The following is a 27,607-nucleotide window of genomic DNA, read 5'->3' as shown; positions in this document are numbered from 1 at the left end:
GGAGTTACTCATTTAATGCACACAACGACCCAGTGAGGTAGGTACTGTCATTATCTCCATCCGCCGACGAAGAATTCGAGACTCTGGGAGGCTGAGTAAATTTCCAAAGGTCACACAGCTGGCACGTGCTGGAGCCAGGGTTCAGAACCTGGGCTGGGCTCTTGACCAGGCCACCACCCAGTTTCCCTAATTATTGCTTTTGGCAAAGAATAATGCAATTTATATTTATGGAACCCTGGAGTATGGAGAGTGGAAGAAATCCTGAAGGTGACCTGGGGTGTTCTTTCCACAGTTATTGATTAAGCACTATGGAGTAGGCACTAATCTAGGTTGGGAGGGGGTAGCAAAGTCCACCAAAACGGTTTATTCTTTCACAGAGCTAACGTTCTAGTGGAAGAGAGAGAGAACAAACAAGCAACAAATTAATAGGGGTGGGAGTGGAAGGAGTATAGGGTAAAGTGATAGAAAATGCCAGGACATAAGAGAGCAGCCTCGAGAATCCCCCAATGTCTCACCCACTTGTCCAGCCGCCACCTCCTACACTTGAGAAAGACGAGGCAGAGACAGCAGCGACCTGTCAAGACTAGACCACACGGAGCTTGTTGGAAGCAGAGTTGGAAGGGAACTTTGTGTTCTGCAAAACCAATCCTTTCTTCACAGCCCCTCCCAATATGACTTTATTTCCCGTCCTTGTCTAGCCCTTAGACCCCAGTACTGAGGGAGGGGAAACAGGCGCTCAAGCACCCCCTCGGCCCCAGGACACAAGGATCCCCTCCAGCCCCTCATCACTCCCCAAGACCCAGCGAGAAGCCCCGGCGGGGCGGGGCGGGGCCTGGACACGCGCCGGCACGCCCAGCAGGTGGCAGCAGCGAGCTCGTGGATGGCGAGCGCTCCTATTTCGCTTTGCTCGCCTCGGAATTCGAGACCCCAGACGAGGACCAGGATTCATGAACCGGTCGCAGGGGCCCGGGCAGGGGCCTCTGGCTCCCAACGCTGGCCGAGAGGTGGGTCCCGGGGCGGGTCGCTGCTGGCGGAGGCCGGGCGGGGACGCGCTGCCCCGCGGAGCCCGGCGCCCCGCGCGGCCCCCGCCCTGCCTCCCTGTGGTCCACACCCCCTTCGGGCGCCCGGGCCGCGGGGCTGCAATAGTCCGGGCTGCGCGCGAGCAGGCGCTGCCAGCCCCGCTTCTGCCCGGGATTCGGGTCCGAGGGCCAGGAGGAGCGGGGCGCCCGTGTCCTCTCTGCCTCCGCCTCCTTCCTGCTCTCACCTGCGCCTGTTAGTCCGGTCGCCTTCAAGGCCAGCGGCTACAGCCCAGACTGACAGGGGACAGCAGAGGGAGAGGCACCTGAGGATACAGAGCTGGCACTGGATGGCCTTTTCACCCCAGGTGATGAGTGAGGTCGGAAGGTTTAAAGGCAACCGGGGCAAAAAATGAAATAAAAAACATTCAATTTGAAAAGGAAAAAGTAACATTATCTCTACTCTCGGGTGGCATAATCTCTTATGTAGAAAATAACAAGGAATCCAGTTTTAAACTATTAGAACTAATAAACAGTTTAGCAAGTTTGCAGCACATAAAAATATACAAAAATCAGTTGTTTTCTTTGTACTAGCAATGAACAACCCCAAAATGAAAGTAAGAAAACAATTCAATTTACCGTAGCATGAAAAATAATAAGATATTTTGGAAATATATTTAACAAAAGAAGTGCAAATGTTATGCTCTGAAAACTACAAAACATTGATGAAAAAGTAAAAATCTAAAAAAATGGAAAAATGTCTTATGTTCATGGATTTGGAAGACTTGTTAACGTGGCAGTACTCCATAAGTTACAGAGTCAATGCAATCCGTATTAAAATCCCAGCAGCTTCTTTTTTAGAAATTGACAAGCTGATACTAAACTTGATGTGGAGATTTAGGGACCCAGAATAGCCAAAACAGTCTTGTCTTGAAAACAAAGGACAAAATTGGGGAACTCCCACTTCTCAATTTCGAAAGTTACTATAAAGCAATGGTAATCAAGACAGTGTGGTACTGCCATAGGGATAAATCACTGTGACAGAGTTGAGAGTCCGGAAATAAACCCATGTACCTATGGGCAATTGATTTTCCACAAAGGTGCCAAATGAATGAAGGAAAGAATAGTCTTTCAACATATTGCTGGGACAGTTATGTGGCCACATGCAAAAGAATAGAGTTGGATCCTTGTCTCACACCATATATATATTTACTAACTCACAGTGATGGAGACATAACATTGCCTTTGACTAACAAGGCCCTGATTCATTTTGGCAATGAGGCAGCTATTGGCCTTCTGAAGAAGGTGTCAGGCTTTGGCCCTTAAAAGGACTGGGAAGAAAGAGCCCACACTTTCCCTGGTTTCCTGTCTTTGGCATGGTATTTATAACATCCAAGGACTGGCTCTTACTGCCCTCTCTCAATTATTAGAATGTCAAACTTGCTGCTGCATCTGTGCTGTGAGCTGGGAAACTCCATGGTGAGCTGAGATGGTCCCCACCCTCCCTGGCTGAACTAAAATAGTTGCAGCCTTCTCCTCATGACGGACCCGTGTTCTCCTCTCAACCACCTTATATCCTCAAACCTCAGTAGAGTGAAGAGGTTGGGCGCACCTGGCTTGCTATTCTTCCTACTTCCACTGGCCATAAAACAACGTGCTCTATGGAACCCTGGATTTTTTTATACCAATTGTACCAATCAACTATTATCCAAGTCATCAACTCAATTGTGACCATAGCTCCAAATTCTTGGATAGGATTGGAACACCCCTATTTGCAATTAAAAAGACTCTATGGATCTTGAAAAGCTTGGGCCTTCAGAAGATACTAGGAACATATAGGCAGCTGTTAGGCAGATGTTAGAGCAGTATGAGCAACCTGCAGAGAAGCTGGTACATGCTGATTTCCTACCACTTCCCCGGGACTTAGGAGCATTGCACCTTGTGCCTGAAAATGGTAGAGCTCCTGCACCCAAATTAAGGCCCAAGGATGTAGGGGGGCCAGTGCATGGGGGGGGGGAGGGAGTGCAAGAGGTGGGAGGGAGTCAGTGCAAGGCCTTGACCTGCTACTTTCTCCACTTCACACTGGGATGTGGTGGGAGACCATCACCCCTCATTGCTCATGGCTGACTCATCGTCTTATTGCTTCATAATGTAGTCATGCTCCCAAGTGACAAGAGCTGTCACCAGCTCAGCAGAACTGGCTGAACAACTACTGAGTAGGTCGAAGTGGTAATGAAAATGACCCTCCCAATAGCACCTTCTCTCATGAAACAAAGCAAAGCCCTTCTCTTAACCCTGTCCTTTCCTTGAGACTACACGGTCCCCACTTTGACAGGAAATATAGAAGAGGTGACCATAAATGTAAAGGTTAGAGAGCGACCATTAAATAAAATTTCTTTAGTGGCAGGCGATTTCAGCAAAAAAATCTAGGGACAGGTGACACAACGTTGAGAAACCATGAAGGGAGGCTGACTCTAGTTGGAAGAAAGCTTGTACAACTGTTACAACAAGCTCATTGTGAATCATAAAAGAGTCGAATTGCTAAGAGTTGGGAAGTCGGGTTGAAGGAATGTCAGGGGGCTGGAAGAAAACGGTCATCCACAATAGAGATCTTTATGCCCACCCTGTGAGGCATAAGCCAAGCTTGGCTAAAATGAACGTTCCTACCGTGGAGTTGACATAGAAGTAAAGAATTTTCAAACTAGAAGTTCTTTTAGAACGTACCCAGTCTAGAATGTATCGAATAGTTTTTAAAGCCCCATCTAGATCTAGAAAGACTTAGGGTTTTTTTCAGCTCAGAACTATTTTTTTTAAAAAAATATAACTTGGAGCCCAATAATTAACAAAGATCACTTACTGAGTGCTTCTTTTGAACAAGGCACCGACCTGGGTGCTTTGTGTGTATTATCTCATTTAATCCTCACAACAGTCCTGTGAGGCAGTACTATTATTGTTCTCTTTTTACAGATGGAGAAACTGAGGCACAGAAAGATGAAGTACTTGCCAGAGGCACACAGCTAGGCTGTTGTAGGGCAGGACGCAAGAAGGGCTTCTCTGTGTAAACCAGGGTACAGGGCGGGGTTTAGGGTGGGGAAGGTGTCAGTTGCCCTGTCGCTTATCCGACTCCCCCACAGCTGAGATGACTCTGTTTAAAAACCTCTGATAGGAAAACCAGAAGATAAACTGAATCGCTGAAGGTCAAAGTAGGATAAAAGGTGACAAAGATAAATGTTTTAATACATATTTAGCTTTAAAGAAAGAAGCGGGGACCGGCTCCGTGGCCGAGTGGTTAAGTTCGCGCGCTCTGCTGCGGCGGCCCAGGGTTCGGATCCTGGGCACGGACCTGGCACCGCTCGTCAGGCCACAATGAGACGGCGTCCCACATCCCACAACTAGAAGGACATGCAACTAAGATATACAACTGTGTACAGGGGGGGTTTGGAGAGATAAAGCAGAAAAAAAGAAAAGAAAAGAAAGAAAGAAGGGAAATTCCTGGTGAAACAAGCACAGAAATCAAAGCCCTGTGGGTAAGGGGGAGCGGAGGTCCTGGGGACCCTGGGGTTCTAAGCCAGAACATCAGCCCTTGGAGCTGGGCTGGCGTTCTAATGCCCACCTCTCTTACTAGAGGTAACCTTGGGCTTACTAGAGGTAACCTTGGGCCTGTGTGAAGCCGGGAAGCTGGAAATTTGCTCCCTGCATAAAGCTTGAAGTCTGGAAGTGTCACTATTCTATCCACAAAGAATTAGAAAACTTCCTTTCACCTTCCAAGGACACCCTGAAGAAGCTATGCCTCTGTCTGAGGCCTTTTGTGGAAAATCAGCCACTCAGCCCTGTGCCTTGAGAAGGTGCAGGATCCGAATTTACCCCTCACTCTGCAGGAATCCCAGCAGGGGAGTAAGTGACAGCCACTTGCCCCGGGATGTTAATTCTCAAGGAAGACAAGAGGAACAATTGCAAAAACTATTCTACTGGGATATTTTCACAGAGTAGGGTTCATGAGAAGCCCTTTTTTTTTTAATGCTGAAAAGTAGTTCAGCGTAGTTCATAGTTAAAGAGATACAAATCACAAAGGGAAATTAACTGCAGAGATGGAAAACCAGCAGATGCAACCAGCCAGTGAATTAGCATTGCAAGAGTGGGAAATGAAAGAACTGGAAATGAAAGAGAACCAGAATAAGCAAGTTTAAGTAATTTAAAGGATTTTAAAAATTAGGAACCATAATGAAAAAATAGAGCATTATGGAAAAGGAAACAGACAAATTTGATAAATAACCAATTACAACTCATAGAAACAAAACACAAAGTGGCCACAGTTAAGGACTCACTGGGTAGGTTAAATGAAAGATTGAGCAGAGGAAAAATTAGTGAACCTGAACGCAGATCTGCAGAAATCACCCAGAATGTAGCATGGAGAAACAAGGTGGAAACTGAGAAAGAATTAACCAAGCAAGACGGAAGGTAGAATGAGATGCCCAACATAATCTCCTAGAACTTCCAGAAGGAAAGTCAGTTTTCACAGGGAAAATGAGAATATTCCAGAATTGAGGACATGAATCTTCAGATTGAAAAAGCACACCAAGTTCTGAAGAGCGTAAATAAAAATCACAGATTTTTTAAAACATAATTTCTATTTCTTCAAATGTTGTATCTGCCCAGGTTTTTCTCCCAATCCTTTCTGGGTTTAATTTCCATTTCATCTAAATTGTTCGATTTTATCGAAAAAAAGAATTAAATAAAAATATAAGAACCTAAATTAACAAAAAAGAATGTAGAAAGAAGGAAATAACAATGATGAATGATAAAATTAATGAACTATTTCTGTGCCTTAAGAGCTCGGTTTCAAGCTGCCGCTGGTGCTGTAGAATTGGTTCCTGATGCTGGGCTCTCGTTGCTTCCGTGACGAACAGGCTGCTTTCCTGTGTGGGGCGACTTCACTCTCAGTACACTGCTGTGTGGTCAGGAAAGCCTTCCAGTGGAGATACACAAGCACAGGGAGGGACCCTGTGGGAAGAGGGTGGAGACCAGCAAATGCAGGACCGTCCTCAGAACCCTGATACAGAATGAACACGGACGAAGAGTGACACCCAGTGGCCAGACGCCCACATAGCACTCAGAGGTGATTCCTGGGGCTGCACATGCTGGCTGCTGCTTGTGGCCAGGTTGCCGGAGGGGTTCTCTGACTGCTGTGTTTTGGGGATGTCTGTAAAGTAGAGAGTGCTTTGGGGGCTGTTCAATGAGCCATCTCCCCTCTCCTCTCCTTCTCCCACCTCTCCCTGTCTCCTGCCTCACTTTCCCCTCCCTTACCGAATGTGCACTCTCTGATGCACTGGGTCCCACAGGTGACCAGGTGTGGGCCGACAGAGGACCCTGTGGGAATAAGGAGAAGCTCTCATGCCACCACTGCAATACAGGAGACACTGTTCTTCAGGGTAACGGTGTTTCCCCTGCAACTGAGCCAGCTAAAATGTGCTGATCAGATTAATTTAGTGGAACTGAGTTATTGAAATTCAGGGAGAGGGTATAAGATGCTGAAGTGCCAGTGTAGACAATCCATTCCATCACAAAAAGGCCCCAGTGAAACTAGACATGGTTAGGTCAGCCTCACTTCTGCAAACAAAACTGCAAGCATGTTTCTAAACGCTCTAGCAACAGCCAACATGGAGATTATGCTAAGGAACTGCTGGCTGAGATGCAGATGCCTGTAAGGTAGTTATAAAATCTGACACCTCTCCCACCACCCAATGAAAATTGTCAAAGGTCACCATCAATAATAACCACAACAATGAAAGCTAGCGTGATATTGATCATACACACACACACTGTGCCAGGCACCGTCCTAAGTGTTTTACATGTATTAGCCCATTTAAACTCATGACCATCCTACTAGTCAGGTGCTAATATTATACACATTTGACAGATGAGAAAACTGAGGCATAGAGAGACAAATTAACATGTCCGAAGTCACACAGCTGGTGAGCTAATGGAGACACATGATGTTCTCACGTGGCCCCCAAATGCCTTTCGGGCAGTCTGGCTCTGGGACTCTGTAAACCATTAAGCTACACTGCCCCCTACTGACCTCCCAACGGCCAGTCCCAAAGACCTTTCCCCAGTCCGCTCTGCTTTGACCTCCCAGGCCTGCAACAGTGTTAGCATCCCTCCACCTCCCCGGTGGCTGGTTCCTTCCTCTCAGCCAGCTCCTCTGTCTCCTCTGCTACCTTCCTCCTTCATCTGCTCTGTAGATGGAGGCACCCTCCAAGGGTCTACCCCACCAGCCCTGGATTCTGTTCTCTTATTCTCTCCCCCTTTCTCCAGCACCTTGGTTACAGCACTCATTGGATGTACCGTCAGGATTCTGGGGTTCCAGACCCAAGGCCCTGAGCCCAGCCCCTTCCCTCCTGGGTCCTCACTTCCCCCGGCAGTAAAACGAGGGGCTGTTCAGAGCAGTGGTCCTCGCCTTGGCTGCACACTGGCCCCACCTGGGAGCTTCCATAGCCATCCCTGCCCAGGCCCCACCACACCAATGAGATAGACCCTCTGGGGGCAGAACACAGGTATCCGTATTTGGAAAGCTCTGGGAGTCTTTAAATTCCTGTCGCTGGCTCCTCAGCAGTGCCCTCTCCTCTCCATTCCCCCACCCCTTCCTCCGTGCCAGCCTCAGCTTCTCGCTGGTCTCCTGCCTCCAGGCTCTCCCCTGCCCACGGGTGCCTCACCCACAGCGAGGCTTAGCTTCCCAGAGGGAGGTTCCAGTCACATCATTTCTCTCCCTTGCTCAGAGACACCCAGTGGTTCCCCATTCTCTGCCAGGTGGAGGTCAGGCGCCTGGCACCAGCATTGCCATCTTCCACATCATGACCCCACTGAGGCTTGGTCACACCAGTGCCCTCCTGGTAACCTGCCTCCTGACCGACATGAGTCCTTCCTCAACATCCCCTCACTTTCCTCCCTGTGACCTCCTTTCTCCTTGTACGTCTATTGAAATATCTTGCATCGTGCAAAGCTGAACTCAAATGTCACCCTAGGGAGACTGACAGTACCCCTAAGCTCCACGGTGCTGTGACAGGGTGGGTGGAGCAGCCTGGCCATGTGCTACTGATTGATCAGATGGATGGGTCTGCTCCTCAGGCCAGCCCTTCTGACTCAAGGCAGAAAAGAATGAAAGATCTCTCTTTGGTCTCCTGGCCAACGATGTCTTCACACATTAAGCTTTCAGCACACAGACCTAGATCAGTGAGTAATCGCCATTCACCAAGCTGGTGATCTGTCTCCCTCTGTGTGTATGCTTCCCCCTACAGGGACCCTTCACGGCAAGAGGGGCATGTGGCAGGCTACCAGCAATACAACCTCCCCTGAGTGCCTAACAGTGGGGCCTCTCCCAGGAGACGTGTGTGGTTACTCACGTGGGGAAGGGAGCCGCGGGGGTTCTAGAGCTGTCACGAGCACCAGGACCTGTCATCCTGCCAGACCTCAATCCCAACCTGACCCCATTTAACTGGGGTCAGAAGAACATGAGAAAGTTGCGGGTGGGGACAGCTAGGAAATTTTCAAAATGCATGTGCTTTCCTAATCATCAGTTTGGAGATATAAGTTGTTTTAAAATTACCGTTATGTTTATTAGCATATTATGGGTCTCTTTAAATGCATAATGAGATGTCCAAACCAAAATCACCCCTTTCTAAAACATCCACGATGAGATGCTCTAAGCTTACAAAGTTGAGTGCAGTTTCCTGGTGTCTTCCTCAAAGTTCCCCTGCCTTGGGCTCAAATTCCCATAAAATGGACCTCACAGAGCCCACATAAGAACCAGGATTTACTTCAACACTCCACACCTACCTTCTTTCTCATCCTGTGCCCACTAAGTGTTTTCTTGTAAAAAAGTAGACTGAAAACTATGAAATTCTAAAGGTCTAATAATTTCCAGTCCTTTAAGCACACTTATAAACATCATTTATCTGTGTTGATATTTGCCTCCTTCTGGGCTTGCTATGAGGCAAACACCTCTTTCTTTCTGTTCTGGCTATTTTTTGTCCAGATTGGGCCCTTGGATGAGTATTATAACTGTGCTCCTTGCACACTTTAACGTGCAAATGAATTTTGTGAAATCTCGTTAAATGCAGGTTGTGTTTTCAGTAGGTCTGAGGTGAAGCCTGAAATGCTACATTTCTAGCAAACCCCCAGGGGATGCTGCGGTTTCTGGTCTATGGACTACACTTTGAATAGTGAGGGTCCATAAACTCCACCGGAGGAGATGTTTAGTGTGGAAAACGAAACATCACTAGGATCACTAATTATTAGGGAAATGCAAATCAAAACTACAATGAGATTTCACCACATGCCTGTGAGAATGGCTACAATTGACAAGACAAGAAATAACAAGTGTTGGAGAGGATGTGGAGAAAAAGGAACTCTCATACACAGCTGGTGGGAATGTAAACTGGTGCAGCCACTATGGAAAACAGTATGGAGAGTCCTCAAAAATTAAGAATAGAAATAGCAAATGATCCAGCTATTCCGCTGCTGGGTTTTTATCCAAAGAACATGAAAACACAAATGCGTAAAGATATATATACCCCTATATTCACTGCAGCATTATTCACAAAAGCCAAGACTTGGAAGCAACCTAGGTGCCCATCAAGGGATGAATGGATAAAGATGTGGTATATATACACAATGGGATGCTACTCAGCCATAAAAAGGATGAAATCTGGCCATTTGTGACAACATGGATGGACCTTGAGGGTATTAAGGTAAGCGAAATAAGTCAGAGGGAGAAAGTCAAATATTGAATGATCTCACTCGTAAGTAGAAGATAAAAACAACAACAAACAATCAGATAGAGACAAAGATTGGATTGGTGGTTACCAGAGGGGAAGGGGGAGGGGAGAGGACAAAACGGGTGATTAGGCACGTATGTGTGGTGATGGATTGTAATTAGTCTTTGGGTGGTGAACATGATGTAATCTACACAGAAATCAAAATAAAATGATGTACATCTGAAATTTATATAATGTTATAAACCAATGTTACCACAATAAAAAAAATAAATAAAATACATCTTCAAAAAAATTTTTCTAAAAGGAATTAAATCTTAGAATAGTTTCCTATGTACAAGAGTTAAAATTAAAGAATATAAATCTCTCTGTTTATTTGAAATAAATCTGTAAGACAGCAAAGTCTAACTTAAGAGGACTCGCTGCCAACATACTCTGGTCCCCTCCAGCACTGTTACTCAAGTCATCCCCAAATACACAGTTTTTTGTTTTGTTTTGTTTTGGTGAGGAAGATTGGCTCTGAGCTAATATCTGTGTCAATCTTCTTCTATTTTGTATGTGGGACACAACCCAGCATGGCTTGATGAGCGATGTGTAGGTCCATGCCCAGGATGCAAAGCCACAAACCCAGGCCAACGAACCAGAGTGCACAAACTTAACCACTATGCCACTGGGCCGGCCCCCAAATACACAGTTTTGATCATTTAAAAAAAAAATAACCAGGACTACAAGTGGAAAAGTCACGCCCTTATTCCTTCCAACCATGAGCTATCTCGATCTTCCACCCATGCACAAGGTTGCTTCCTGTATAAGTCTGCATGGAGCTGGTATTTTCTAGAAGATTTAAGACAGATTTAAAATGTGCACCAAATCAAATGGCATCTCCTTGCTTTGCTTGGTTTTGCTTTGTAACCATAACTTCCCTATCATGAGTTGCTCTCCCTGGAGAAGGTAGGTGAACCATTTCCCACCACAGTGGTACTGGTGCTGTGCTTCAATGTCCTTCTTTACCTTCTGGAAAACCCTGCAGCCTGAACCTGCTGTGAGCAGACAATTCCTCCATCTCCTTCCCAAAGCTATGGCATAGAGTATCTGTCACTTTTATACTTTGAACTGCTACCTTGCTCTTGCTCGAGACTAGTTTCTTATTTTTAAAAAGCCATCAACTGCACATCTATCTCAGTTCCTTGCATTTAATGGGAGATCAATAACTGTCTGCCAGTTTTGACTGGTTATCTAATAAAGAAGGATCTCCCTGGAGAAAAAGAAGCTTAATTCTTCACGTGGCATTTCAGAGGAACAGTTAACATTTGCTTTAGGTTTATTTACAGGCAATTTGAGATATTTCAAAAGCCAGTCATTCACATCCTCTTCAGCAATTTACTTGCAATTTTTTGCAAGAAGCAGCCAGATTAATTCTTTAATGTCAAGTCCTGCAGAAGGCTGAGCTGGGAAGTGGCTCTCTCTTTGCCTGCCTGCTCCATGCTTGCCCAATCTGCTTTTGACTGTAACTGACCACAGTCCAAATGTCCCTTCTCCTCAAGGCCAGATCATTTCATCAAGAATCAGTGTGTGACAGGTGACAGAAACTCAGTTCACTGGAGCTCAGTAAAGAGAGAGGGGACCTCCAGCCTCAGTGATCAGAGCAGACACCATGAGGGAAAAGCAACTGAGCTGAACCTCGGAGGATGCAGATGATCCTGAGTGACGACATCAGGGAGGGCATAAAAGGTAGTGGGAAAAAAATGAGTGAAGACTTGGCAGTCAAATGTGCAATGATGCATCTTTGGCAGATAATAGAGTCCATATCAACTACAGCCAAAATAAAAATTATGTGGAATGGACTCTTATGAGTCATGACTCAGAGGGGTAGGTATGTCAACCTGAAGAGATTGACATTCACCTTCTAGGCAATGGAAAGTAATGGAAGATTTGTAAGCAAGTAAATGTCATATTCAGCTAATGTCCTTACAAAGGTGTATTTGGTTGTGCTGTCTAGACCATCTGCAGATGAGGTATGAGTTTGAGCTTGGGTCATATTCTTCCATAAATTTGGTCTGTCTTGGTAAATGTACCACGTATGTGAGAAAAAAATGTCTAATCTATAGGATATAGTGTTCCATAAATATCAATTATATCAAGATGATTCTTTTTCAGATCACCTTTATTTTTACTAATTTTTTCTGTTCTCTCAATTATGTGTGACTTTTTTGTTCTTTTAATTGCTGAGAGAGGGTGTTAAGATCCCCAACTATAACTGTAGAATTTTTATTCTCCCCTTAATTCTCTCAGTTGCTTCTTTGCATATTTTAAGAATCTATTATTCGGCACACACGTTAAGGATTGTAGGTCTTTGGGGTACCACTCCAGCCACTCCAGCCTGCCTGTGCTTGCAGTTTACATGGTATCTTTTTCAACCCATTTGCTTTTAACTGGTCTTTATATTAAAGTATATATCTGGTGAATAGCGTGCAAATGGGTCTCACTTTTTTAAAATCAGTTCTGATAATCTCTCTCTTTTAATTAGAGTGTTTTACAGTCTCCTTCCATGATATGTGATGAGAAGTCAGAGGTCTTTGGAATTGGGGGTTTTTTTTGTTGTTTTTTGAGGAAGATTAACCCTGAGCTAACTACTGCCAATCCTCCTCTTTTTTTGTTGCTGAGGACGGCTGGCCCTGAGCTAACATCCATGCCCATCTTCCTCTACTTTGTATGTGGGACATCTATCACAGCATGGCTTTTGCCAAGCGGTGCCATGTCTGCACCCAGGATCCGCACCGGCGAACCCTGGGCCGCTGAGATGCGGAACTTGCAAACTTAACCGCTGCGCCACTGGGCCAGCCCCTGGAATCGATATTTTTAAAGAAAAATTATTCATGACACTTGTTAAAGATGATAAGGAAGAACTGATATTCAAGAAGGGACTAGTGCCATGGGGTTTTGCAGTAGGCAAGAGCGGTCAGGCTCAACTTTGAATACAACAGGGACGAGTGGAGATTTACAGCCGTGGAGCAGGGTAGGGGTCAGTAAATGAAGAATTACTAAGAGGAAACATCAGGGATAAGGGGCTTCTTCCTAGGCCTGCTCTACAGGATTCTTGCTGAAGGCAAACCAGGGCGATGAGATATTGAGGGTAGAGGTTGAGGAATTTGATCAGATACCGAGGGCTATCAGACAGCCAGTGGGAGATTTTTGCTACTCTGACTCAGCAGGATTCTTCCTCAAACCAGACTAAGTGGACCAGGGACAGAGCCCAAGATCCAGGCCTAGTCAGAGAGAGAACTCAGAGGAGCTTGATGGAAGTTTGGTCAAAGGAGAGTCTGCCATATTCCACTGTATGTAATGTGTCTTTTTCTCTAGCTCTTTCAATATTTTCTCTTTCCCTTTGGTTTTCAACACTTCCACTGTGGTGTGACTAGATGCAGTTTTTTCTAACTTATCTTACTGAGCTTCTTGAATTTGTTGTACCTTTGAGAAAATCTCTGCGCTATTCTGTCTTTCCTCTCACGCGGGGACTCCAGTTGCACAGTGTTAGACCTTTTGCTGTTGTCTCCCATGTTCCTGAGGCTAGTCATTTGTTTTAAAGACTTAATTTTTTTGTAGAGCAGTTTTAGACTTACAACAAAGCGAGGAAGGTGCAGAGATTTCCCATATACTCACTGCCCCTACTCAAGCGTAGCCTCCCCCATTATCAACATCACTCACCAGAGTGGTACATTTTTTACCAAGGATGAATCTACATTGAAACATCGTAACCACCCAAAGTCCATAGTTTATCTCAGCGTTCATTCTTGGTGTTGTACATTCTAGGGATTTGTACAAATGTATAATGACATATACCCATTATTATAATATCATACAGAGTATTTAACTGCCCTAAAAATCCTCTGTCCTCTGCCTATTCATCACCAACCCCTCCTCCCACCACCACCACTGATCTTCCTGTCTCTATAGTTTTGCCTTTTCCAGAGTGTCATATACTTGGAATCGTACAGTATATTGCCTTTTCAGATTGACTTCTTTCACTTAGTAATATGCATTTAAGTTTCCTCCATGTCTTTTCATGGCTTGATCACTCATTTCTTTTTAGCACTGAATCATATTCCATTGTCTGGATGTGCCACAGTTTATTTATCTATTCACCTACTGAAGGATATCTTGATTGCTTCCAAGTTTGACAATTATGAGTAAAGCTGCTCTAGACATCTGTTTGTAGGTTTTCATGTGGACATAAGTTTTCAACTCCTTTTGGTAAATACCAGGGAGCTCAATTGCTAGATTATATGGTAAGAGTATGTTTAGTTTTGTAAGAAACTGCCAAACTGTCTTCCAAAGTGACTGTACCATTTGCATTCCCACCAGCAATGAACGAGAGTTCCCGTTGCTCCTTGCCAGCATTTAGTGGTGTCAGTGTTCTGGATTTTAGCCATTTTAATAGGTATATAGTGGTATCTCATTGTTGTTTTAATTTGCATTTCCCTGATGACATATGTTGTGGAGCATCTTTTCACGTGCTCATTTGCCATCTGTATTTCTTCTTTAGTGAGGTGTCAAGGTCTTTGGCTTAATTTTTAATTGGGTTGTTTCTTTGCTTGTTGTTGAGTTTTAAGAATTCTTTGTATATTTTGAATAACAGTCCTTTGTCAGATGTATCTTTTGCAAATCTTTCTCCCAGTCTGTGGCTTGTCTTCTCATTCTGTTGACATTGTCTTTCACAGAGGCAGATGTTTTTAATTTTAATGAAATCCAGCTTATCAATTATTTCTTCCATAGATCACATCTTTAGTGTTATATCTAAAAAGCCATCACCATACCCGTGGTCATCTAGGTTTTCTTCTATGTTATCTTGTAGGAGTTTTATAGTTTTGCATTTTACTTTTGGGTCTATGACCCATTTCAAGTTAATTATTGTGAAGGGTGTAAGGTCTGTGTCTAGAGTCCCTTTTTTGCATGTGGATGTCCAGTTGTTCTAGCACCATTTATTTAAAGAATATCTTTGTTCCACTGTATTGCTTTTACTTCTTTGTCAAAGATTAGTTGACTGTATTTATGGGGAATCTCTTTCCTGGGCTCTCTATTCTGTTCTGTTGATCTATTTGTCTATCCTTTCACCAATACCACACTGTCTCAATTACTGTAGCTCTATAGTAAATCTTGAAGTTGGGTGGCATCAATCCTCCAACTTTGTTCTTCTCCTTCAATATTGTGTTGGCTATTCTGGGTCGTTTTCCTCTCCATATAAACTTTAGAATCAATTTGTCAATATCCATAAAATAACTTGCTGGGATTTTGATTGGGGTTGCATTGATTGAATCTATAGAGCAAGTTAGGAAACACAGACATCTTGACAATATTGAGTCTTTCCACCTATGAACGTGGAATATCTCTCCATTTATTTAGTTCTTTGATTTCATTTATCAGAGTTTTATAGTTTTCCTCATACAGATATTGTACGTATTTTGTTACATTTATACCTAAGTATTTTGCTTTTAGGAGTGCTAATGTAAATGGTACTGTGTTTTTAATTTCACATTCCACTTATTCATTGTTGGTATATAGAAAAGCAATTGACTATTGATATTAACCTTGCATCACATAACCTTAGTATAATTGCTTTTTAGTTCCAGGAGTTTTTTTGTCAATTCTTTTGGATTTTCTACATAGACAATTATATAATCTGTGAACAATGACAGTTTTAAGTCTTCCCAATCTGTATACTTTTTATTTCTTTCTCTTACTTTATTATATTATCAAAGACTTCCAGTACAATGTTGAAAAGGAGTGGTGAGAGGGGACATCCTTGCCTTGTACCTGATCTTAGTGGGAAAGCTTCAAGTTTCTCACCATTAAGTATAATGTTAGCTGTAGGTTTTTTGTAGATGTTCTTTATCAAGTTGAGAAAGTTCTCTATTACTAGTTACTGAGAGTTTTTATCATGGGTGAGTGCTAGATTTTTGTTAAATGCTTTTTCTGCCTCTATTTGTATGGTCATATTCATTACACACTTTTTTAGTGTGTTATGTGATAGATTACATTAATAGATTTCAAAAGTTGAATCAACCTGGAATATCTGGGATAAATTCCACTTGGTTGTATAATTCTTTTTACATTTTTGGATCTGATTTGCTAATATTTTGTTGAGGGTTTTTGCATCTAAGTTCATGAGAGATATTTGTCTGTAGTTTTCTTTTCTTGTGATGTCTTTGTCTGGTTTTGGTATTAGGGTAATTCTGGCCTCATAGAATGAATTAGGGAGTATTCCCTCCGCTTATGTCCTCTGAAAGAGATTGTAGGGAATTGACATAATTCCTTCCTTAAAAGTTTGGTAGAATTCACCAGTGTACCCATCTGAGTCTGGTGTTTTCTGTTGGGAAGGTTATCAATCATTGATTCCATTTCTTTAATAGATACCTACTCAGATCATCTATTTCTTCTTCTGTGAGTTTTGGCAGATTGTGTATTTCAAGGAGTTGGCCCATTTCATCTAGTTTATCAATTTTGTGGGTATAGAATTGTCCATAGTATTCTTTTATCATCCTTTTAATTTCCATGAGGTCTGTAATGATATCCCTGGTATCATTTCTAATATTAGTGATTTGTGTCCTCTCTCTTTTTTTCATAGTTAGGTTGTGTTTTTCATAGTTTTGTAGTTAGTCTTTCATAGTTGGCTGGAAGCTTATCTATTTTATTGGTCTTTTCAAAGAACCAGCTTTTGGTTTCATTGATTTCCTATTTTCAGTTTCATTGATTTCTCCTCTAATTATTATTATTTCTTTTCTTCTGCTTACTTGGATTTAATTTACTCTTCTTTTTTATGTTCCTAAGGTGGAAATTTAGATTATCGGGTTTAGATCTGTCTTATTTTCTAATATATGCTTTCAATGCTACATATTTCCCTCTAGGCACTCCTTTCACTACATCCCACAATAAGCTATGTTTCTATTTTCATTTAGTTCAAAATATTTTTTAATTTCTCTTGAGATTTCTTCTTTAACCCATGTGTTATTTAGAAGTGTGTTGTTTAGTCTCCACATATTTGGGGATTTTCCAATTTTCTTTCTATTATTGATTTCTAGTTTAATTCCATGGTGGTCTGATAGCAGAAATTACATTTCTGTTCTTTTAAATTTGTTAAGGTGTGTTTCATGGCCCAGAATGCAGTCTTTCTTGGTGAATATTCCATGTGAACTGAAGAAGAATGTGTATTCTGCTCTTGTTGGATGAATTAGTCTATAGATGTCAATTATATCCAGTTGTTTGACAGTGTTGTTGAATTCAACTAGGTCCTTACTGATTTTCTAGCCTTGAATCCATCCATTTCTGAGAGAGGGGTGTTGAAATCTCCAACTGTGATAGTGGATTCATCTATTTCTCCTTGCAGTTCTATCAGCTTTTGCCTCATGTGGTTTGACTCTCTATTGTTGGACTCATACATGTTAAGAATTGTTATGGCTTCTTGGAGACTTGACCTCTTTATCAGTATGCAATGCCCCTCTTTATCCCTGATAAGTTTCCTTATGTTGAAGTCGGTTCTGTCTGAAATTAATATAGGTACTCCTGCTTTCTTTGGATTCGTGTTAGCATGGTCTATTTTTCTCCATCCATGTACTTTTAATCTCATGTGTCTTTATATTTAAAGTGGGTTTCTTGTAGATAATATATAGTTGCGTTGTGTTTTTTGATCCACTCTGACAATCTCTGACTTTTACTGGTACGTTTAGACCACTGACAGTCAAAGTGATTATTAATATAGTTGGATTAATATCTACCATATTCATTACTATTTGTTTTCTATTGGCTGCCTTTGTTCTTTTTCCTGTTTTTGTCTTCCACTCTTTCTGCCTTTTGGGGTTTGAATTGAGCATTTTATATGATTTTATTTTCTCTCCTTTCTTAGCATACCAGTTATACTTATTTTTTTACTTTTTTTAGTGAATTCCCTAGAAGTAATCCAAGTCCACTTTCAAATAACACTACACCACTTCACAGGTAACATACCTTACAACAATAAAATAATCATAATTCCTTCTTCGTGCGCCTTGTATCATTACTGTCATTCATTTCACCTTTATATAAGTGCATATATAGTATATACATAAGCATACATAATTGAATACATTGTTGCCATTATCATTTTGAACATACATCTATTAGATCAATTAAGAATAAGAAAAATAAAAGGTTTCATTTTACCTTCACTTATTTCTTTGTCAGTGCTCTTCCTTTCATTATGTAGGTCCAAGTTTCTGACCTTCATTATTTCCTTCTCTCTAAAGAACTTCTTTTAATATTTTTTGCACGGCAGGTCTGCTGGCAACAAATTCGCTCAAGTTTGTTTGTCTGAGTCTTTATCTCTCCTTCACTTCTGAAGGGTAAGGGGCCTATACCATGTGTACTGTGGTGTGATATTAGGAAAGTAACCTCTGATAAGTTAAATGTGTATGTTACAAACCCTAGAGCGACTACTAAAAAGATATAAATCAAAAAAGTGTATGTAATATTAAATACAATCATTAAAAAATACTCAAAAGAAGGTGGGAAAAGAAGAGAAAGGAACAAAGAGCAAATGGAAAAACAACAAAAAATAGTAACAAGATGGTAGATTTAAACCCAACCAAATAATGACTACATTAAATGAAAATGGCCTAAACTCTCCATTTAAAATTCAGAGACTGCCAGATTGAATAAGGAAACCCAAATATATAAACATAAATATAAAGATATAACTAGATTAAGAGTAAAAGGATGGAAAAAGAAATGCCATGAGGCACCAATCAAAGGAAAGCTGGCATGCTTATGTTGCTATGAGTTAAAATGAACTTCAGAACAGGAATATGACCAGGGATAAATAGGGACATTTCCTAATAATAAAGGGATTAATTCATTAAAAAGACAGTCTTGAAAGTATATGCACCTAACAACACAGCTTAAAACTCATGAAGCAATAAGAATAGGACCAAGAACTAGAAAAATCTGCTATTTTAGTTGGATATTTCAACTCTTCTCTCTCAGTAATTAATAGAACATGTAAATCTCCCAAAATCAGTAAAGATGCAGAAGCCTTGAACAACACTTTTAATCAACTTGACCTAATTGACATTTATATAGCAAGGCACCAAAAAACATCAGAATAGAGTTCTTTTTCAAGTGCATGTGGAACATTCACCAAGAAAGAACATATTCTGAGACAAAAAACAAATGTTGAAAATTTTTAAAGGAATGAAATCATACAAAGTATGTTCTCTGAGCACAAAGGAATTAAATTTGGAATCAATTTAAAAGAGATATATCTGGAAAATCCCAAAACATGTGCAAATTAGGCAAAGTACTCCTAAATAACTCAGGGCTAAGGGAGAAATCACAAGAGAAATTAGAAAATAGTTTGAATGCAATGAAATCGAAATACAACCTATCAAAATTTGGGGGATATAGCAAAAGCAGTGCTTAAAGGAACTTTATGATATTAAATGCTTATATTAGAAGAGAAGACAGTCTCAAATCAGTTATCTAAGCAGAGTAAATTAAACAAAAAGTAAGAAGGAAGAAGAAAATAATAAAGGTAAGAGCAGAAATCAAATAGAAACTGAACAAATAAATTGATGTTAACTAAACTCGTGGTGATTATTTCACAATATATGTAAGTCAAAGCATTATGTTGTACACCTTAAATTTATGCAGTGCTGTAGGTCAATTATATCTCAATAAAATGGGGGCGGGGAAATAGAGAATAACAATGAAACCAAATTGCTGCTTCTTTGAGAAACCAGTAAAACTCCTCTGGCCCCTCAGACAGACTGCTCCCTGGAATGCAGAAACCACACCTCTGTTTGCACTATCCTTCCAGGACCGAGAGACCAAGGGACATCAGCCTGAACGTCCCTTCTACCTCCTACCAGATACATGAGTGACCTAAAGCCCAGCTCAATGCACAATGCAGCCTTTGATATCCTGGCTGCAGCAGGAGGCCCAGGGAGGATGGGAGGGGCAGCCCAGCCCTCAGGACCCATAGTCCTTGCACTGTCAGGCCTCTGACTGGGGCGCAGAGCTCCTCCCTGCCTCTCTGCAGATTGCTTCATGCCTCTCAGGCTGTGGCACATTCCTCACATTCTGGGATTGAGATACACAGTTGGTTCTTGAGGGGGCGGTCAGGGCGGGGGAGGAGGACAGAGAGCATCCCAGGAATCAAGGCTGCTGTTCTTGCTCCCTCCTGACTGCCTTGGCCCATGCTGCCACTGGGAGATGGAGCCCCACCCAGGCTCTCTGCAAACACCTCCCTTGGCTGTTCGAGTGAAGCTGGAGCTCTGGGCACAGCATCTCCCCTCACCCCCAGCAGCATCCATGAGCCAACCCCTCACTGGTGAACATGCGACCCCCAGCCGCTGGCTCCCAAAGTCTTGGTCAGAAGGAATCCGGGAAATCTTCTGATGGAGTGCAGCATATTACAGATCAAAGGATGGAGGACCCAGCATATTAAGGCTACAAGTATGCACAAAAACTGGTCACACCAGACCAACCTCTTTTCCATTTTGAATAGGCAATGAAGCAAGGGAATGCAGTTGACACAGTGAGCTGAACTTTAGAAAGCATCCCCTGAGATCTTGCAAATGAGATGGAAAAAATATGGGCTGAATGCAAATAAGGGTAGACAGATTGGTGACTGATTTAAAGACCACTAATAAATTACTTAATGCGTCCTTGGATGCTATTTTCTGAGCAGGTTCTTAGTCTCAGCTCTCATTCCAGTCCAGGCCAAAATGTAATGAAGTCTTGAATGAAGGCACAAGTTCACTCCTTTAAATAATATTGAATGATCGTCTACTCTGTACCGGGCCCTAGTGACACTGTTGAGTGAAAACAGAGCCTCTGCCCTCACAGAACTCACGAGCCGTTGGTCAATCGAACGGTCCCACAAAGGGCTGTTCAGGAAGGGCTGTGTCAGGGAGGAAGGTAGGTACTCTCAGGGCGTATGAAAGGGGAGTTCCATCTAGGCGGGGAAATCAAGGAAGGCTTCCCCACAGAAGTGACTCATAAGCTACTACCTGAGAGATAAAGCGAGAGTTACATAGACAAGAACAGGAGGGAAAAGAATTCCAGAGAGAGGGACCAGCATGGCCCTCAGAGGCCCTGGGCTAGGAGGGAACATGAGCAGTGTGAGAAATGAAAGGCCAGTGAGCAGAGGGAGCAGGGAGCCACAAGGGGCTGCATGCATCTTCTAGAATGTAAGTGCATGAGGGCAGAGAGTTTTTATTATTTTGCTCATAGCTAGATCCCCAGTGCCTAGGACTGTGCCTGGCACATAATAGGCACTGAGAAATAGTGAATGGATGAATGGATGAATGCTGATGTATGAAGCTGGTAGAGTACGTAAGGAACATGAACAGTAGAAATTGTGTAGGGTTTTAGGCAATGGGATGTCGGGAACAGATTTCTCTGTTTTGTGAGATTAGCCTGGCTTCAACGTAGTGACAAGACTGAAAGGGGCAGGAGTGGATGTATGGGACCAGCTAAGATAAGACTTCCTCTCTGGATGAAGGCAGCTCAAACTAAGCTGTGGTACCCCAGAGAGAGTGAAGCGAAGGGTATTGAGAGCTGTTTAGAGCATTCAACAGGCATGCATTGGTCACCTACCAGATGCCAGGCATTAGTCTAGGCAGTGGAGATTCATCAGTGAGAAAACAGATGAAATCCTTGCCCTCAAGGATCTCATAGTCTAGTGAGAGGATAAAGATAGTGAAAATCACAAATAAATAAATAATGGAGTGAGTTATATGATGATAAGTACTGTTTAAAAAAAAAAAAAAAGATTGGACTGCCAAGGTTCAGAAGCTGCAATTTTTATTAGAGCAGAGAGAGAGATGGTCACTGAGAAGGTAACAACTGAGCAAAGATACAAGGACATAAGAGAAGGACTCACGGACATCCAGAAGAGCATGCCAGGAAAAGAGGAAGAGCCAGTGCAAAGGCCCTGAGGCAGGAGTGTGCCTAGCATGCTAGAGGAAGACCAGAGTAGAAAGTGTTGCTTGAACAGAGTGAGTCAGGCTGAGGAACTGATCAAGGTTGGGCAGGAAGGAGGGAGCACCTAAAAAGAAATAATTCAAGAGTGTTCAATAAAGAAAAGAGCTATTTACAAAGCTGCAGACAGAGTTAGGGTAAACCAGCAGGGTCAGGCACTGGAGAGTTGGGAATGGCTAGAGGTCTTTAGCATGCCCTGGCCAGGAGGGGCCAGCAGAGAGCAGGGTTCCTGGAACCTGGAGAGAGTGGGCTGTGGGCGAGGGCTGCTGACAGGAGGTGTGGTCTTCGGTAAAGGCACACAGTCATGGGCCACAACCAGGCTGAGAAGGGAAGGAAACAGAGGACTGAATACCCCAGCCTCTCTCAGCTCCTGTCTCCCACTCCTGGACTAGTGCCTGCCATCGACTGTTCCAACCACAAGCCAAAGGGCAGCAGAGCATGTTGGAAGATTACTGTGGCCAGTGTCCTGGGGAAGACAGCAGGGTGGAAGAAGCTGGGGCATGGATCTGGGGGGACAAAGGGAGAATGTCCAGGGCAGACGGAGGAGTGGGAGATGAGGTCAGAGAGGATGTGGTTGTGTAAAGCCTGCTGGACCATTTTAAGAATGTTGGCTTTTACTCCAAGTGAAATGCGGAGCTGCTGCAGGATTTGGGACAGAAGATTGATAGGATTTGACCTATATTTTGTAAAGAATTCCTCTGGCTGCCCTGTGGAAATGGACAGTGGCTGAGGGAAGGGCAGAGGTGGAACCTGCTGGCCCTGACTTGGACCATGGTGGTAGCAGCAGAGGTGATGAGAGCTCTGATTCTGGATACAACCAAGGAGATCCAACAGGATTTCTGGATGGATTAAGCATAGGATGTAAGAGAAAGAGAAGCATCAAGGATGACAACTAATGTTTTGGCCTGAGCACCTGGAAAAATGGAGTTGCCTTCCACTGAGATGAGAGGGCGTGCAAGTGGAGCTGACTTCGCCGAGTGGGTGCATAGTGGATACATTACGTTAAGCCTATTAGACATCCAAATGGAGATACTGAGTAGATATTTGGATACACTAGTTTGGCATTCATAAGAAAGATCAGGACTGAAAATATAAATTTGGGAATCATGAACTAAGAAATATATTGGAAATATGAGAAGGAAGAAGCACTTCCAAATGGAGAAACAGAAAGCTTCGTGGAGGAGGGGGTATTTAATTTGCATCTTGAAGGTGGAATTTTGACAGCAGAAATAAGTGAGCAGAGTATTCCAGATGGAGGAAAAGCCACCAGTAAAAATGCTAGGATAGGAAAGTGCCGGCAAGTTTGGGGAAGGCCAGTAGAGTTGGGAGGGTCTGTGGGCTTGCTGTTAAGGAAAGTCAGAAGCAGAAATGGAACTAGAAGGTGGTTCCTCACTTCCAATTCATTCATATATTTGTCACTTACTCATCGAACATTTATTGACAACCTGCTTGGTGTAGGGGCTATACTCTGTTCTGAACATTAATAATAAAAACACTTATTGAGCACTAATTATGCACTCAATGGAAAAATCACCATCAACAGAATGGGAGAAAATATTTGCAAATCATATATCTGATAAGGGGTTAATATAAAAAATATATAAAGAACTCATACAACACAATAGCAAAAAAAAAAACTAATTTAAAAATGTACAGAGGAACTGAATAGATATTTTGCCAAACAAGACATACAAAGGACCAAGAGGTGCCTGAAAAGGAGTTCAACATCACTAATCATCCGGAAAATGCAAATAAAAGCCACAATGAGCTGTCACCTCACGCCTGTGAGAATGGCTGTCAGCAAAAAAGACAAGCGATGGAGAGGATATGGAGTAAAGGGAACACTGTGCACTGTCAGTGGGAATGTAAATTGTAAAATGTCCAGCAGCTATGGAAAATAGTATGGAGATTCCTCAAAAAATTAAAAAGAAAACTACCGGATGAAATCACTGCTTTGAAGAGATGTCTGCACCCCACATTCGTTGCAGCACTATTGACAATAGCCAAGACATGGAAACAACTGAAGTGTTCACTGACAGATGAATGGATAAAGAAGTTGTGGAATGTGTATACAATGAACTATTATTCAGCCATAAAAAAGAAGGCAATCCTCCCATTTATGACAACATGGATAGGACTTGAGGGCACTTTGCTGAATGAAATAAGTCAGACAGAGAAAGACAATTACAATATGCTCTTACTTATATGTGGAATCTAAAAAAACCCAAATTCATAGAAACAGAGGACAGATTGATGGTTGCCAGGGGCAAGGGATGGGGGGTAGGGGGAATGGGTGAAGGGGCCCCAAGGTACAAACTTCCAGTTATAAAATAAAGTCATGGGGATGTAACGTACAGCATCGTGACTATAGTTAATAACACTGGATTGTATGTTTGAAAGTCTTCAAAGACCTCATCACAAAAAAAAGATTTTTGTAAGTATGTGAGGTGGTTGCAGTTAATTAAACTTATTGTGGTGATCATTTTGTAATATATCCATTTATCAAATCATTATGTTGTGCAGCTTAAACTAATACAATGTTATATGTCAATTATATCTCAATAAAACTGGAAGCAAAAGTAACTTTTAAAAAGATGGGAAAATATAAGAACAGTGACCCTCCCCCAAAAAACAAAAAGACTTACAGAACACCTCCTTCATTCTGGAAACTGTTCTAGGTACGAGGGCCAGAGCGGTGAATGGAACCCACTGAGGTTCCTGCTCGCGTGGAGCTTTCAGAACAAGGTCCGCCCGTCCAGCTTTAGCAAGGGTCCACCTGGGAGGGATGCTGTCTTTCCAGAGACTCATCTCCAGCCCTGGTCCAAGGGCCTCTCATCTCTTGCCTATTTTCCTCTCTACCCTCTACATCAGACTCCCAGATGAGAATCCTATGGTTTTTATAACTAATGCTTTATTCCAAATTTTGTATTTCCATGATGAGTCCTCTTTTTATATATTATGTGTATCTCTGGAATAAATTTTCTGTCAACAAAGGAAAAAAAAAAACAAAAGAAAACACTTCATTTAATCCTTACAACACCCCTTAAGAGCAATACTAACATTATCTTCAGTTTAAATATGGGGGCTGGGGCCCAGCCCGGTGGCACAGTGGTTAAGTTGGCACGTTCCGCTTCTTGGTGGCCTGGCTTTCGCCGGTTCAGATCCCAGGTGCGGACATGGCACCGCTTGGCAAAAGCCATGCTGTGGTACGCATCCCACGTATAAAGTAGAGGAAGATGGGCATGGATGTTAGCTCAAGGCCAGTCTTCCTCAGCAAAAAAAGAGGAGGATTGGCAGTAGTTAGCTCAGGGCTAATCTTCCTCAAAAAAAAAAAAAAGATAAGGAGAGGCTGGCCCTGTGGACCAGTGGTTAATTCCGCATGCTCCACTTCACTGGCGTGGGGTTCTGGGCATGGACCTACACACTACTCATCAAGCCATGCTGTGGCAGTGTCCCCATAGAAGAACTAGAATAACTTACAACCAGGATGTATAACTAAGTCCTGGGGCTTTGGGGAGGGAAAAAAAAAAGAGGAAGATTGGCAACAGATGTTAGCTCAGGGCCAATATTCCTCACCAAAAAAAAAAAGATAAGGAGAGAAGCATCCCAGTGACTTGCCCAGCTCATTTAGCCCACAGAGCCCGGCAGGTCGGGGTGCGAGCTGGCCAGTGTGACTGCAGGGCCTGGTTCTCACTGCTCTGCTTGGCGCCTGACACTCTGTCAGGAAGACCAAACCAGCATCTGTGGCAGTGCAGCCTGGCAGCCACCAGAAGGGCAGATTACCAAGCCATGGGCAGGGCGTTCTCCAGACTTTCGTCTGCAAGGGATGCGGAACGTGCCCTTGCCAAGGGTCAGCTGAGGAACTGGCCCAGCGGCTCCGGGTGGGGAGGCGGGGCCGCTGACCCGCTGACCGGGGCAGAGGTCACCAAGCTGCTGGCTCTGACTTCACCTAGGAGAGCTGACTGCTCTTCCAAAACATCAGTCTCCTGTTTCTTGGCTCCCACAGCCAACCTGGGGTCAAGGGCAGGCGAAGCCCCACCCTGAAGGTCAGGAGTGAAAGTGTCCTTAGACAGTAATGCGTCCACTCTCTGTGTCGCGTTCTCCTCCAGCCCATCTTAAGAATGAGGAAACCGAAGACCTCAGAGGCTGTTCCACTTGTTCTCTGTTTTCTTGGGATGTGTGTGACAAATCCTGCACTAGACCAAACCTCAGGACTCTCAGGGCAGTGCTCCCACAAAACGTCCTACCTCTCATCAGTTCACCTTCCACAATTAAGTTCCCTAGTGAGCAGGCTGGGAGAGGATGGGGGGTGTGTGTGCGCGTGCGCGCAGGCGTGTGCCAAGCCCAGGACACGAGCCCAGGACTGACACTCCCCACCACTCCCTGGGAAAGGAATTTCTCCTCAGCCCAGCTTCTCTCTCAGGGAAATTCAGGTTTGCAGGCATCCGACCCAGTGAACAGCACAGGAAGGAGGAGCCCCTCTGGCCAGCGAGGTCCCTCAGGCGTCTTTCCTGAGACACTCGCACCTGGGCGCCCCCAGGCTGTGCTGGGAGGTCGATGGCAGCCTGGCTGGAAAGAGTGAGAAATGGAAGGAACTTAGATGCCTGTCCACATGGAAGTGGCCCGATAGTGATGGCGTATTTAGTCAGCCGTGAAAAAGATTGGAGCAGGTCTAGACGTAGAGTCGAGAAAGATCTCGACGACATATTATGGAGCAAAACCTAGAGAAACTTGCACACAGTGCATAGAGTGTGGTCCCGTTCATGCACAAAAGCAACCTATATATGTGACTTTGAATGTACAGAGAAAGGGTCACAGCAGCCTGATGATGGCGATTCGTTTATTCACTCCACGGATGTGCGTCCAGTGCCCTCTCCTGCCCCTGGCGCTGTGCTGGGGGAGGGGATCAGCAGAGGGGGGAGCAGACGACGTCCCTGCCCTCTAATTTATTTGTGAATGTGTTGTTCTAAATACACACATAAACGCAAGAAGAAGGTGGAGGGAGAAGAGAAGGGGGAGCAGAAATTCATGGCTAAGTACCATGTGTTGAAAGAGCTCATGGAGAGAAGGCCCGGGGTGTCTCCTTAGGCTGTCACATCACAGCACGCAACACCGGTTCCCAAGCACGGTGTCCACAGTGTCTTGAGAGGGGGAGGAAGTAAATGAAGTAATATTATATTTTCTGCAACAGGCGTATTCCAGTCACTGAAGGTGCCATACCTCCTGTGGTTTCCTGAGGCCCACACAGAGCACGGCCTGGTGCCCGCTGGCGGGCTTCTGGGCCCATCTCATGAAACGTCTGCGTCGTCCTCCGTGAAGGTGGTCACCTGAAGTCTACACTGTTCTCTGCCTGATCACACGTCTCCTTCAGGCCCGTGTCCCCTGTAGCGAGCCAGCCATTTAGAGAGCTACCTCCTCATTCTCACTTCTTGAAGGTGCGCTCTGCTGCCCACACAGACCAACCGAGAGCAGGTGACAGAGAGCAACAGATTCACAGTGGGACACCCCCTTCCCGCCTGGCCTCCATGCTGTCCTTGGCCCTGTCTTCTGGTCTGCACAGAAAAACCGACGACATAAGTATTGGCAATGATATAGCAAAAACCTTGCTCCCGATTTGACATGTTCTTACTTCTCAATAATAAAGTGGCTCATCAGAGTTGGAGTCAGAGCCCTCGGTTCAAATCCTGGCTCTGTCAGTTTCAAGCTATATTCTCTTAGGAATACTTACTCCTATGTAAAAAAACCCTATTAGTAGTATTATTCAATAGGCATAATAAAAAGGCTTTCCTCACAGAATAGCTGTACAGA

The 27,607-nt window shown here is 43.6% G+C and overlaps 1 long non-coding RNA gene across 1 annotated transcript; it reads left to right on the top strand.

Annotated features, from left to right (window-relative positions):
- The first annotated feature begins 128 nt into the window (after positions 1-128).
- Positions 129-27,607, top strand: LOC139046153 (uncharacterized). Its single transcript, XR_011505762.1, has 2 exons — positions 129-1,004; positions 26,991-27,607. It is a non-coding gene; the product is annotated as an uncharacterized lncRNA (long non-coding RNA).

The sequence above is a fragment of the Equus asinus genome, chromosome 9 (assembly GCF_041296235.1).
Source record: "Equus asinus isolate D_3611 breed Donkey chromosome 9, EquAss-T2T_v2, whole genome shotgun sequence".
Lineage (NCBI taxonomy): Eukaryota > Metazoa > Chordata > Mammalia > Perissodactyla > Equidae > Equus > Equus asinus.
Note: the sequence above shows the minus strand (reverse complement) of the source record. Positions and strands in the feature narration are given on the sequence as shown.